We start from the raw sequence: 13,724 nt of genomic DNA, 5'->3' as shown, positions 1-13,724 counted from the left end.
CCTTTGCGTGGATGGAAAAGTGATTGAATTAACCAGTGATGAAAATCCTTGAGTTTTTACACCGATTCATTATAATCACTCCCCAGTAAGGCATCCGTTTTGCGCCCGTCAAATCTTTACCGTAATAAGAAGCTGACGAGGCGTAGATTGTACCGGAATCACTATTAGTGCTGGGGACAAAAAAAAAAAAAAAAAAAAAAAAAAACTGGAGGCAAACACATTAGGCAAATGGAGGTAAAGGATCTGAAATAATACCAGGATTTTTTTTCACTTCCTTTTACATGTTAAGGAAATGCATTAATCTGAATATAGAGCAATACTACAATATGTGTGCCGCTTCTGACGGCCACATCGCATACCACAGTCTCTACGTTATAAATAACGAGTACATATTGGTTATTAATTATTAGAAATACGAACAGAGTAACTCTTTATTATCTTATCAAAGATTTCTTTTGAAAATACGTATATATAGGTCTCTTAATTTGACGCTTACATGATTATTTCAGCGTCACAACTATGTCATACACTGCCACTAGAAAAATAAAACTACTACTACTACTACATGATTATTTCAGCGTCACAACTGTCATACACTGCCACTGGAGAAATAAAACTACTACTACTACTAGCACTACTACGAATAATAATAATAAAATTATTATTATTATTATTATTATTATTATTATTATTATTATTATTAAAAGAAACAGAATCCCACATTGCAATAAAATGCGAGAAAAAAAAATCTATCATACAAAATATCGTACTACCTATTGTCTTAACGGAGAGAGGAGGCCGCCCAAGGGCACAAAAAATGAAAAAATGTTAGCTGAATTGAAAGATGAAAATTTCCAAGCCAGTGTCGCAGAGAGAAAGATGAAACACATGATATAGGAACGTTTCACGTAAATTCTATACCTAATATTATATCGTACAGCACCATATCTTTAAAGCCAGTGTGGCAGAATTACAAGGCAGAGTGCGTGATATAAGAATGCAAGTCTTCTAGGCATCTACTATATACGAGTGTTATACCACACCATAACGTACGCTAGAACTTCAAGACCTAGAATTGCTAGAGAAACGCGCGAATGACAGAAGAATGCAAGTCCTCTAGGTATTACTCAGATAGAAAAAAAAAAAATAATAATGCAACATGAAATGCAGGGTCTTACATATTACACTAAATATCACACCTAAATATTATACCAAACAGCATAACGTGCACCTCAGTACCTACTGTGGCGGAATTACAAGAGAAATCACACGTGAAATAAGAGCTCAAGTCGTCTAGACATCTATTTATTATTTATTTATATTCGGGGCGCCAGAATTACAAGGGGAAAGCACACGTGATAGAAGAATGCAAGTGTTCCAGTCAACGGAGTATAAAAATGTTACAAAAACTATATAGAGCTTCATAAATAGTGTACTAAATATTATATCTTATTCCTTCAAGACAGAGTCGCAGAATTACTGGAAAATATACGTGATATTAATTATTGTCTTAAGTATTTCTTACATGAAACAATGCATTAAAACAAATACACAAAGCCTCCGAAATATTATACTAAACATTCTATCGTATTATACGGTAAACCATCAAGCCGCAGTGTCCCAGAATTAATAGGAAAATCCATGTATTATTCTTGACATGAAACAACGCAATATGAAAAAATAAAATAAATAAATAACGCTTCCTAATATCATACTAAGCATTGTATCCTATTATACTGTATGTCATCAAGCACCAATGTCACATAATTAATAGGAAAATTCGGGATGGAAACAAATAAAAAAGCTTCGTAAATACTTGTATCATACTAGCATCGCATCGTATTATACTCGTACCTACGCCTTCAGCCAGAGTGTCGCAGCATTACTGGAAAACGCTGCCGAGAAAAGTTTAGCAGCAGCGCAAGTCAGCGTGGAAGGGAAGCTTTTATCTCGGCCTCTCGCAGGGACACTCCAAGGCCAGCCACTTCACTGCGGGACCTCAACATTTTCCCGGGCCTCTCTTGTAAGGTTCTGGCCCCGCACTGGATGGAGCTCCCGGCCGCCTACCCCGCCTCACAAAATATTCACTCCGCTTCTTACAGTTGAATATCTGATCAATATTTCTTATTTATTTATTTATTATTATTATTTATTTTTTTTTTTTTGTGATTCTTTATCTGTCTTTTTCAATGACTCGTCAATTTTAATCCGATTCATTGTGTTTAGCCTTTTTTTTTGTGGCCTTGCAAGATTTCAATGGGTGTTTACAATTGAAGCCCTTATTGATCAAAAGTTTTTTTTTATTCTTTAAGTATTTGTTTAGTAATATGAAAATTTCAAGGTTCATCTTGCACTTGAATATCCGTCTTTGAAAAGTAGTATTTATTTATTTATTTTCATTCGATATCGTTTCAGCATTTCAGTTCGCTTCCTACTGTCCGTTTTCTCTCTTCGTTTTTTTCTTTTTCTTTATTTTTCCTTTTGTCCTTTTTTCCTTTTCTTTTTATCTCGCTTGCAAACCTGCCGCTCAAGAAGACGTACGAGTTTGCAGGAAATGAGGCGCAAGTTGAAGATGAAGACATCGCGGCTGCTATTCAGGAAGACAGGCACGGCAGGTCATGATGTGATGAGCGGAGGCTGAGGAAAGCACGCGAGGGGGTGAGGTGGCAATGTCAAGGTAGGAGGAGGAGGAGGAGGAGGAGGAGTTCAGGAAGACAGGCACGGCAGGTCATGATGTGATGATCGGAGGCTGAGGAAAGCACGCGAGGGGGTGAGGTGGCAATGTCAAGGTAGGAGGAGGAGGAGGAGGAGGAGGAGGAGGAAGAGGAGGAGGTGGTAGTGGTATTCCTAGAAAGAAATCCAGAATTGACTTAAAACACAATAAGAACAATAAGAACAAAGTAAATACACAAAAAAAAATTATTAGGAGCTTAAAAACGTGGAAGTCAATTCATACATGATATAAACCATACCTTGAAAAAAATATATGAAAGTAATTGGAGAGAGGAAGCAATCAACGCTGATTAAATAATTCACATGATTCAGGCTGGGTCTGACGTTAAAAAATAGTCAGTCATGGAAGCAATCACTTAGGTTTTGTAAAATGGTATATCTCTGAAGCATCTCGTAAATAAAGAGTAAACCACAAATTAAGGTAAAAAAAATTATCCTTTTAGGGCGAAATAAGAGAGAACTGAATATCAAGTAATCATTTTGATCTCACTGTAACAGAAATCAGGGACTTGGAGGCGTCAGACGTCACCAAGTCGGTCATTAGTGGAGGTAGACAGTCCCGTGACAGGCGGCGGACGCTGCTACTCACCGCCACGTTGAGTGAAGTCAGGGTGAGATATTGGAGGTTTTAGACGACATTTCGTTTGTGGGATAGGATTTTTTTTCGGCTGGTGAAGAAAATCGTTTTATATTATACACCGACCCGCGTGAACACACACACACACACACACACACACACACACACACACACACACACACGGTAAAAGTTTGTTGCTGTTTGATTCACTTACATTCACTTGAAATCATCTTGTACAAGCTTTCTACACCTTTCTTCCTCTATCATAATGTGGCTAATTTTCCTCCAGTACTATACTAAGTGTCAAGTACCGTACTTTAACGAAACAGCGTAATAAAGAAACTAAAAGTCTGTTGCTGCAATATGTTTACTTGGATCCGTCTTGTTAGTTAGTGACCACTACAGGCTACCAACACGTTTCTTTTCTATTATAATGTGAATAGTTTTCCTCCAAACGACCTACGTAAGAACCTAAGCGTGTTACCGTTTAATATCCACTCGAATCCACATAAATTTCTTTAGCCACTGACCGCTACCTTCACCTTCATGGCTTAAATGGCTAATCCTGTACCTTAAGCACTTAGTAAACCAAGATTTCAAGCTCCTCGTCCCCCTTCCTCGGTAAGTCCCGGAAAATATTTTGTTCCCTATTCCTTCATCTTTCCCAAGCCTTGTACTCACTAAAGACAGGGAAACAAAACATCTCACAAATTAACTTTATTTTTCAGCTTAATTCCCATTGTGTCATGTCGTACATAATGTTCAATTACGTAACAAGAAAAAATACGTAATCAAGGTTTTCGAAGGTACTTACTGTTAAAATTTTCAGTTGCCTCAGAGAGAGAGAGAGAGAGAGAGAGAGAGAGAGAGAGAGAGAGAGAGAGAGAGAGAGAGAGAGAGAGAGAGAGAGAGAGAGAGAGAGAGAGAGAGAGAGAGAGAGAGAGAGAGAGAGAGAGAGAGAGAGAGAGAGAGAGAGAGGTACAAAAATAACGACATTAAGGGTTCAAAGAGCGGAAGACCTGGACGGAAAAAGGAATCCTCGAGGGCAAAGATTCTACGAAGAGAAAGAAAGAAATAGTGAAACTAACTTTGGTCACGTAGACTGAAGGAGACGGAGGGAAGGACGAGTGGGAAATCAGATAGGTACGACCTCAAATCCTCCTTTTTCTCCAGGGAGGCTCAGTGCCAGCAGCAGCAGCAGCAGCAGCAGCAGCGCGCAGGGTACTCTGCTGCTACACACGTAGGCGACACCACACACGAGGCAATTGCAGGAAGAGCGGGAAAGACAACACAAGAACTTCATTTCTCGACGGAATCTACCAGACGCCAGTTATCCAGTGACAATGTACTGATTTCAATACTGTTAAATGAAGGGAGCAGTGAATATTTTTTTTTACCTTTCATGGTTATTTAGCGTGTCTAAAATCGCATTCAACGCACCCTACAACCCTGTGACAGATTGTACAGACCTTAAAACTGTCTAATGAATATGGTTATGTTATTTATCTAGGTCGGCATTTTTTTTTTTTTTTTAACCATTTAGGTGATATTTGGTGCATCTTATCACAAAGCAGTGTGATAAGTTTATTTTGTTTCAACAGTCACCTCCAGACATATACTAACTAGGTATTAGGAGGTCTGGTTTTTTAATCTCTCTCTCTCTCTCTCTCTCTCTCTCTCTCTCTCTCTCTCTCTCTCTCTCTCTCTCTCTCTCTCTCTCTCTCTCTCTTCTGCAGGTGATGGTAAAAATTCTGTACAGTGCTTCTAGTGACGTGAATTGTTGCGTATCGCAGTGAGAGGGTTAAGTTTTTTTTTAATCCACTTTTGCTAACTGGTTTCTGTACAGATGCAAGAGTTAACCTAGTATTCGCTGTTTTAATCTTTCTGCCGGAAAAGTCTGACACTCCCTGCCAACGACTGTATTTCCACCTGCCTATGATTTCAGACCTTTACAAAAGAAAAGTTCCAAGACTTTTCACAATGTAATTTTGGACTTGTTTTTGAACGGTTTTCTTTAGTGACGGGGACCATCAGTGACACTTTTTTGTCGCATTGTGTTGCCCCTGGCCTGACCCCTTTTACAAATAAAAAAAAAATGATTTATCGTTTTCTTTTAATGCTGGATAAATCGTGATATATGAGGGTGAAATTTTAAATGCGGCATTTTTGAATAGGGAAGAATGTCCAGAAGTTCTCCAGTTAAAGGGAGGAAAGAGTCCAGATACTGGTTTACTCCTGCATGGCAGTGGGTGAGATGCAAAACAATTAAGGGAGAAAAATCTTTAATCGAAAGGCTTTTGAATTCACCGTGCTTGGTAAAGATTCAAAGTTTTTTTTTTTTTTTTACATAAATGGGAAGCTGTATCCTATACATGCTCGGCAAAGCCCCTGTATAGTCATCAACTGAAAGACGGAGAATAAAAAAAAAACGGTTGAAGGCGAGATGGTTGAATAATAATGAAGAGGGAATAGTTGTCTGAATGCTTGTGTCCAGTAGAAGGACTCGATATTCAAGTTTTCGAGATCTTGAACAATACAAGGTCTGTCGTGCGCCATTCGAGAAATGGAGGGAGCTGAAGTTGGACGCTCTTAAATGGAATAAAACAGACCTGAATGATTCTGGGTAATTAAACACAAACACCAATAACATGAACCAATGACATGAACCCACTACCTCACAAACTAGTGTTATTTTTAGTTCCCATGATACGACTGTACATTAATTGTTGATCGATGACGTCTACACACTGACCGATGAGTTTATTGAAAGAAAAGAGTGTTGCCTCTGGGAGACGTGGTGACCCAAGTGCTGCTCAGCGTTAGGACGACACGCGGCGCGGTCATGGGACGGCCGGTGACCGAGGCCATCCTGGGAAGAGTAATGGCCAGCTTACGCACTGCCTGTCCCGCCATTTGTCCTCCTCTGAATGATATTTCAACCACAGAACACACGAGTACTGTCTCCGCCAACAATACATTTACTCTTCCAATACTGGGACTTCACTCCTGTATTTTATTGTTACTTCACTGCTTCTATATTTTATTGTTATTATCAATCTATGCTATAATTAATATGGGATACTTGTAACTTGCTCAAGAAGCCTAGAAAATTCATTCTTCCCTGCTTAGAGACAAAGTATTGCCTCAATGTGGCTTGAATTGTACAACAGGAAACCCGCTGCCTCAACGCAACACCGCCACCACGACAGCAATACCAACAACACCAGGCACAAAAAGAGTTCCTCCCACCAAGCCGTGCAGATCAGCGGGGTGAGGTGGTGCCTAAGCCTCCCTATTGATCTACGGCGACAGTTTCTAAAAGTTTTGTGCCCCGAGCGGCGAGGGAGAGTCGGCCGCGGGGAGTCCTGGGCCTGCTTCCTTTGTGGCCTGTGAACCTCAGAGGGAAGTTACAGTAGGGGGGTCAAGTACCGCCCGGCGCCTCGCTATATTCTTTACTTGTATAAAGCTGCCGTGCTGTGGACAGACACGTCATTCTCGAGTATCTTACTTGGTTATTGACCCTTCAAGTACTTTGCTTATCTGCCCGAGTATTCAATATTTTATTTTTCATTTATTTTGATTTCGTAATTATATAACTATTTACTCATTTGTTTACTTATCTACTTATTCATGCGTTCGTTTCATTTATTGTTTGCCTATTTAGTTACTTTTGAATGTGGAAACTGGTCAAGAACACGAGAAGATGCAGAAGACCATTTCAACTGCCATTAAAAAAAAAGCTCGAAAAGTTTAAGTGTTGAATGGTCGCGGTTTTATCCTCAAAATCTACCTTCTGTGGATGAAAGAGCGAGAGAGAGAGAGCAGCAGACAAACACACCGTACACAAAAAGAAAGACAGACAGACAGTAAATACAGTCACACAGACACACGCCTTCAAAGTGAAGTATCAAAGCGCTCTCTCTCTCTCTCTCTCTCTCTCTCTCTCTCTCCTCTCTCTCTCTCTCTCTCTCTCTCCTCTCTCTAAATCTACCTGTATTTTCTTTCTTTAGTAGCGCCATTACTGTTTTTTTAAGGTTCGCTTTGTATCGCCTGACCAGGAGAGAGAGAGAGAGAGAGAGAGAGAGAGAGAGAGAGAGAGAGAGAGAGAGAGAGAGAGCGCACTTTTTACTATGCCAATAAAATTAAGTACATACGCTACACACACACACACAGGCCATAGAGAACGCTACACACACACACACACACACACACACACACACACAGGCCATAGAGAACAAGAACAGACGAGCGAGGGAGGCGAGCGAGGAACCATGAAACTAAAATAGAAAAAATATAACTTTCTCCGCAGCAGAGAAAACACACACACACACACACACACACACACACACACACAGAGCCATAGAAAGACATGATGCATATTTTTGAGAGAGAGAGAGACAGACGAGACAAAAAAAAAAGCAGATAAACACGACAGATTTTCGGAATTAGAGAGAGACAAAACTCAGACATACAGAAATAGACGGACAGAATCTTCATGTTTTGCAATACTGGGGTAGTGTATTCCATCAAGCATCTCGCCAAATCACCGGGAAGAGGAGGAAATTACTCTAATAAACCTACGAGAGAAATAACTTGCGTGGGGGAGGGAGAAAAAAGTGAAAAAAATAAAGCTGGAGAGAATGAGCAGTTTTTCAGTTCAGAGGATCGACGTGGCGCAGCGGTAGAGAGAGAGAGAGAGAGAGAGAGAGAGAGAGAGAGAGAGAGAGAGAGAGAGAGAGAGAGGAGAGAGAGAGAGAGAGAGAGGAGAGAGAGAGAGAGAGAGAGAGAAACAGTAGAGAGGAAGAATAAATATAGAAGATCGGGAGGAAGGAGGAGAGAAAAACGTGGGTGGGAGGGGTGCCTGAGAAGGAGAGAGAGAGAGAGAGAGCAGAGAGAGCGAGTCGAGAGAGAGCTGCGAGAGAGAGAGAGAGCGCGCGAGAGACCGGGAAGCGCGCCGACTAAAGAGGCGCGCGCCGGCGAGCTCGCAATAGGGCGGCGCTAGCCGGACCGGGTGCGCGGCCCCGATGGGTTCGGGCCGGGCGCCTGCGGACGCGGCGGGGCACACTATGCGCCGGGGCCAGCGGGGAACCAGACCCGCCTCACAAGCAGACCTGAAAGCGCGGGGAGGACAAGGTGGAGGAAGCACCGGGAAGCGCTCTGAGGCGAGAGGGAGCGCATGGTGCGCGGTGAAACAGAAGCAGGGATGGGGTGATGGGGGTGAAGTGAGGCTGGGAGCGCTAGGGAGAGGGCGGGGCGGGCGCGGGGCGACCGCGGAACGCTGCTGCGGTGTATAGCGGGTACGCCGATAAGCTGGGCATGTATACCATGATGGCCAGAGGTGTGTGTGTGCGAGTGTGTGATGTGAGTGTGAGTGTGTGTGTGTGTGTGTTGTGTGTGTGTGTGTGGTGTATACTCTTGTAATTTCAGATAAGGCATATATACCTGGGAACGGTCACACTTACTTCCATTCATAATCTCTGGAGTATTTCATAGCAATCAATAGCTAATGATGGAATAGTTCAAGGATTATACAACATTAATTCGTAACCTTTGCCCAGGTGATGGGATCTGAGCGTCTAACTTTACATACGCGTACGCTTTCCTGTGATACAAAAAATTGAGGGTTCAGCGTTCAAAATGATAAGCATGATGACGAAATTTTCTTTTGAATGGTCAGTCTGCTGGAAACGAACCTTTCAAATACAATCCCTTCCCTTACACATTCACCAGGAAAAATACACAGTGCGAGGCTCGGTGCAGACCACCCGAACTGCGCTGCCTTTGTTCTTTTGTTTCTTTACCTCCGCGCTCCAGAACTGATGCCCACACAGCAGCACCAATACTAACTGATCTGATTACCTCCGTGACTGATCTGATCAAATTCAATGTTAACGGCACGAGGAGGGGACGCACAGCTGGGCTCGGCCACATTACAGAGCTGATAACACAAGGAAATCTTGGGACGGTTGCCAGGACGTGTGTTCGAGTGTAACCTTTGTGTCTTTTCAAGCATACGAGTCTATGTGGCTTTTCAAGCATACAAGCATTTCAAAGGTAAAAACTCCATTTCATAGCTATGAAATTATGAAAAAATATGCTATGACTCGTGATATTACAATATCTCTATATCTTGATTTCAGCAGGCGAAAATGTAGCTACATACCCGCCATTAACAACCTTAGTACCGAGTCTGTTCATTCGCTCATCACTCACTCACTTATCACTCCACATTATCTAACAGGCGTTAAATTCCAAGACCCGCCACGTGCCTCGAGATCAGCAAAACCCGGGGATGCTAACACTGCAAAACCACACACAGCGAAGCATCGTAAAGTAGTAGAGTCTCGGGGCAGATGCTGAGTACAGCGTCTATTGCAAGCATGATGAAGGCAGCGAATGAAGCGTGAAATGCGTGAAGCGAAAGCGCGGTACGCGCCAGTACGGTACACCCAATAACGGAAGGTCTAGTCTGGCTGAGGAGGCGAGGCTGATATGGAGGAAATGCTGGCCTATGTTCAGAAACTCTCTGCTTTCCCACCATGACTATTTTCAAAGGCCACAGATGATTAACAGTATTCAAGAGTGTTTCTCCTGTTAATAATGTAGAAAATGTTACTCTGTCTCTAGAAGCATAAAAACACTCTTAAAAATCCTTTACATTCTGAAACTTTTTGTAATTAGGGAAGGTGTGGTGAAGGGTGTCAGAATATGGTCCATTACCGCCTCCGTCACAACGCCCGGGTCACTGCAGCCAGCCAGGAAAGTATTACTCTGATAAATCTTATACGACTTCATGCTGCTGAGGACGAATTGTTCATTGCCACCCTGTTGCTGAGGCGTCTTGCGTTAGCGAGTCTTGTTCGTGGCACTAACACTGACAAACGTCTAACACCAGCAACATACTATAAAGAATATCAACAACCAACACTGATATCGCTAAGGAAGCTCTGACACGAATAGAATTATACACCTGAGCACATCATTAGAATATACAGCGCAGTGTGGCGTCCTTGTCTAGCCCAGGTGTCATTCGTTATCCTCATTATATATCTATTTAATATTTATTCTGCTCATGGCGTGTTGAAGAGAACAAGAAGGATGCGACAAAACAACAGTCCCTGTAGAATACAATACATGACACGTTCTAGAGCACATGAACACAATTGTCACTAGACCAGTGGAGTTTTCATCCTTGTCCTTGAATTTATCTGGTCTTAATTTTCCTATAGATTCTGCATTAACATCTCAATAAGTAGCATTTAGAGAAATCAGTTGGCTTATCATCCCTGTTCTGGAATTTCCCCAAGTAATGTTCCCTATTCATTCTACCCGAAAAATCTGACAAGTGAAACCATCGTTGCTGGCTGGTTACAGTGGTGGTGATTGTTTTGGTTACCTTGTTAGTGGTGGTGGTGGTGGTTGTGATGGGGGTGTGTTGGTTACAGTAATGGTGGTAGGGTTGGTGATGGTGGAATTGAAGGTTACAATGGTGGTGGTGGTTGTTACAGCAGTGGTAATGGTGATGGTGATTATGCTGATAACGACCACCACGGCCATTATGATGACTGTCACGTCGTTCACACCACAATGGCAGCCACTCACGCACTCTCTCTCTCTCTCTCTCTCTCTCTCTCTCTCTCTCTCATTGACATTCACCAAGACAGACATGACCTTCGGTGACCTGCTCCAATGACCTCCCTCCTCCCTTCCCTCACCTCCTGACCTTTTCTTGACCTCTGCACCTTCCCTTGATACAATGCCCTTACTTCTTGCCTGACCTACTCTCTCTCTCTCTCTCTCTCTCTCTCTCTCTCTCTCTCTCTCTCTCTCTCTCTCTCATATCAGTACAAGAATATAGGAAGTCAAGCATGACTGTCACTGCATCACGCTGTCCCCTCAACCCTTTCCTCCCATGCCCTCCTCCCTTACAAGTGCAATGATACACGCGACTAAACTATTGAACAATGGTAACGACCAACAATCATTGCCACTAAATACAATTGCAAATAACAGCTTCAAACTATCCGTGACACCACTACACGATATTCATATGTACAGCATCACGGAAAACACAGTAGCGGGGATACAAGCTGCCGTGGGGAGCGGCAGGCTGTGGGGGGTGGGGGGAGGGGACTAGTATCAGTGACGTCACAAAGTCTACTTACCCTCAGTTATCATGTGAACACGTGTTATGAAATAAACAAACAAAACATGGTGACTGCACACCAAAGACAACAAACATGAATCAACAACTGTACCTCGCTCCTACTGCTGTCCGGCGTCGCCACGGAGTAAATCAGACAGGGAACACCAGGCCTCCAGCACCACACTCCCTGCTGCCAGCGCTCAGTACCCACGCAAAGTCAGCTCCATGGAAGCTAGAGAGTCTAACGCTTCCTTTGCCTGCACTACTGCAAAGTACAATTAACGACCACTACACAAACTAATGACACCGGTGTTCAATTACTGAGGTGATTAACGCGCAATTCAGATATCCACGTGACCGCGCGGCGCCTCGTCCCTCGAGTGGTGACGCCAGCGTGGGACCTCCGCCTGGCCAATCTGGGACTCGGTTCGTTCTCGAGGTTCACTGCTTCGAGTCTTTCTCATACCTTTCTTTATTTCCGGTATCTGGTATGCCGGGATATGCCACTCAATTGCTGAATATTACACGGTATACAAAGGACGTATACGAGAGCATGAAAGGTCTACGAAAGGTTTATCTCAGCTCGGTTTCAAACCGCTGACTTGAATCCATACCTCAAACGTCACATTGACAGATTCACCACCAAATTGTACTCCTGTAGTGTTCACGAGGTAAGTATGAGATTACACCTTATACAGAGAACATTTATCAGCATTGCAGGTTCAAGAAAGGCGAATTTTAGCTTGGTTTCAAACGGCAATCCATCCTGACCCGAGTCCTCAACTTTAGCATTACGCTGCCAGATTCACCACCAAACTGTATAAATGTACTATGTATGCAGTAAGGATAGGATTACACGTGTTTTCAATGGAGATATGATAGCATTACACGAATGTGAAAGATGTATATCAGCTTGGTTTCAAATGCCTACTTACGCTTACTCCAATACGTATGTGTGTTGTGTATGTGTGTTGAAGTGCCACGTGCCTGATCCACAACCAAAGTGTATTGTTGTAGTGTGTATGAAGCAAGGATGAGATTATACCTCATACAAAGAACATTCAACCGCATTGCAGGGTTAAGATTACACACTATTCAAAGGACATGATACATTATTGGACTACGGAAAGTAAATCTTACCAAACGGGATCCACCCTGACTCGAATCCCTAAGTTGAAGCGTCGCGTTGCCAGATTCACCAGTAGATATCAATTCAACGCAAATGGTGACCTCCCAACACTATAAAAGAGAACAGAGAATACATACTCTTATCTACTTCTAAGTCATCACGTATCACGAGTGTCCAAACAATGAATAGCGTACGAATTATTTGTTAGATGTTCATTTTCTTGAGGCAGCGGCGACTCGGCACATCTAATCATCCTACTGAAACACTTCTGCGCCGCACCACCTCCACCAATCAAAAGGCTCTACGTAGTTAAAGTTACACTCATTTTTGAGGGTGTTTTTATGGTGCTAGTGACACACTAACAAGATTTCCACATTATTAACAAGAAAACTTTTGAGAGAGAGAGAGAGAGAGAGAGAGAGAGAGAGAGAGAGAGAGAGAGAGAGAGAGAGAGAGAGAGAGAGAGATTTAACTTATTACGCATAAAGGCGTCAGTCCTGACCATATGCAGGGAACAAGCACATAACAAGTGCATAATTGTTTGAAAGACGTATACAATATATAATTCAAAAGAAGTTACAAACACTAAAGCAAACGGACGTCAGCATCCACCAAATTTAGAGAAGCGTGCGAGGATGTCGTCGAGGTTATCACCCATCAAGAGGTGGCGGCACACATCAGTGATTGGGACTCCATGGGGTAGCAGACTGTCCAGCTGAGGGCAGTGGAGAGAGTGGTGCTCCAAAGTGTTGTTATCAGGGGCACCTCAAAGGGGGCAGGAGGAGAAGTGCTGCACGTGTGGCAGTCCCGCAATCTCCCACACCGACCTGTTGGTAAGACGAAGCCTAGGTGACACCATATTCTGCCTCCTCACCAGAGAGAGAGAGAGAGAGAGAGAGAGAGAGGTTTACATAAAAGCGTAGCTGCATTATTCCCAAGCATTCCTCGTGGTGACGCCTCCTCGCTCGCCCAGCATAAGATTTTTGTAAGCCACAGACAGCTTATGGCGAGACCTTTTCATGGTAATTTGGGTTGGTAGGGGGAGCGCGCGATGGGCAAAGGCGAGGGGCGTAGGGAGGGAGGCATCTTTGAGATAAATATAAAGAGATGACACTCAGCGGGAATACGGCTCCTCCGCG

At 43.0% G+C, this 13,724-nt stretch overlaps 1 long non-coding RNA gene across 1 annotated transcript; it reads right to left on the bottom strand.

Annotated features, from left to right (window-relative positions):
• Positions 1 to 2,124: 2,124 nt before the first annotated feature.
• Positions 2,125 to 11,984, bottom strand: LOC135096727 (uncharacterized). Its single transcript, XR_010264966.1, has 3 exons — positions 11,569 to 11,984; positions 3,323 to 3,401; positions 2,125 to 2,847 (listed from the first exon to the last, which is right to left on the bottom strand). It is a non-coding gene; the product is annotated as an uncharacterized LOC135096727 (long non-coding RNA).
• Positions 11,985 to 13,724: the final 1,740 nt, after the last annotated feature.

This window comes from Scylla paramamosain, unplaced genomic scaffold, assembly GCF_035594125.1.
Source record: "Scylla paramamosain isolate STU-SP2022 unplaced genomic scaffold, ASM3559412v1 Contig6, whole genome shotgun sequence".
Taxonomy (NCBI): Eukaryota; Metazoa; Arthropoda; class Malacostraca; order Decapoda; family Portunidae; genus Scylla; species Scylla paramamosain.
This window is presented reverse-complemented; position numbering and strand designations above follow the sequence as displayed.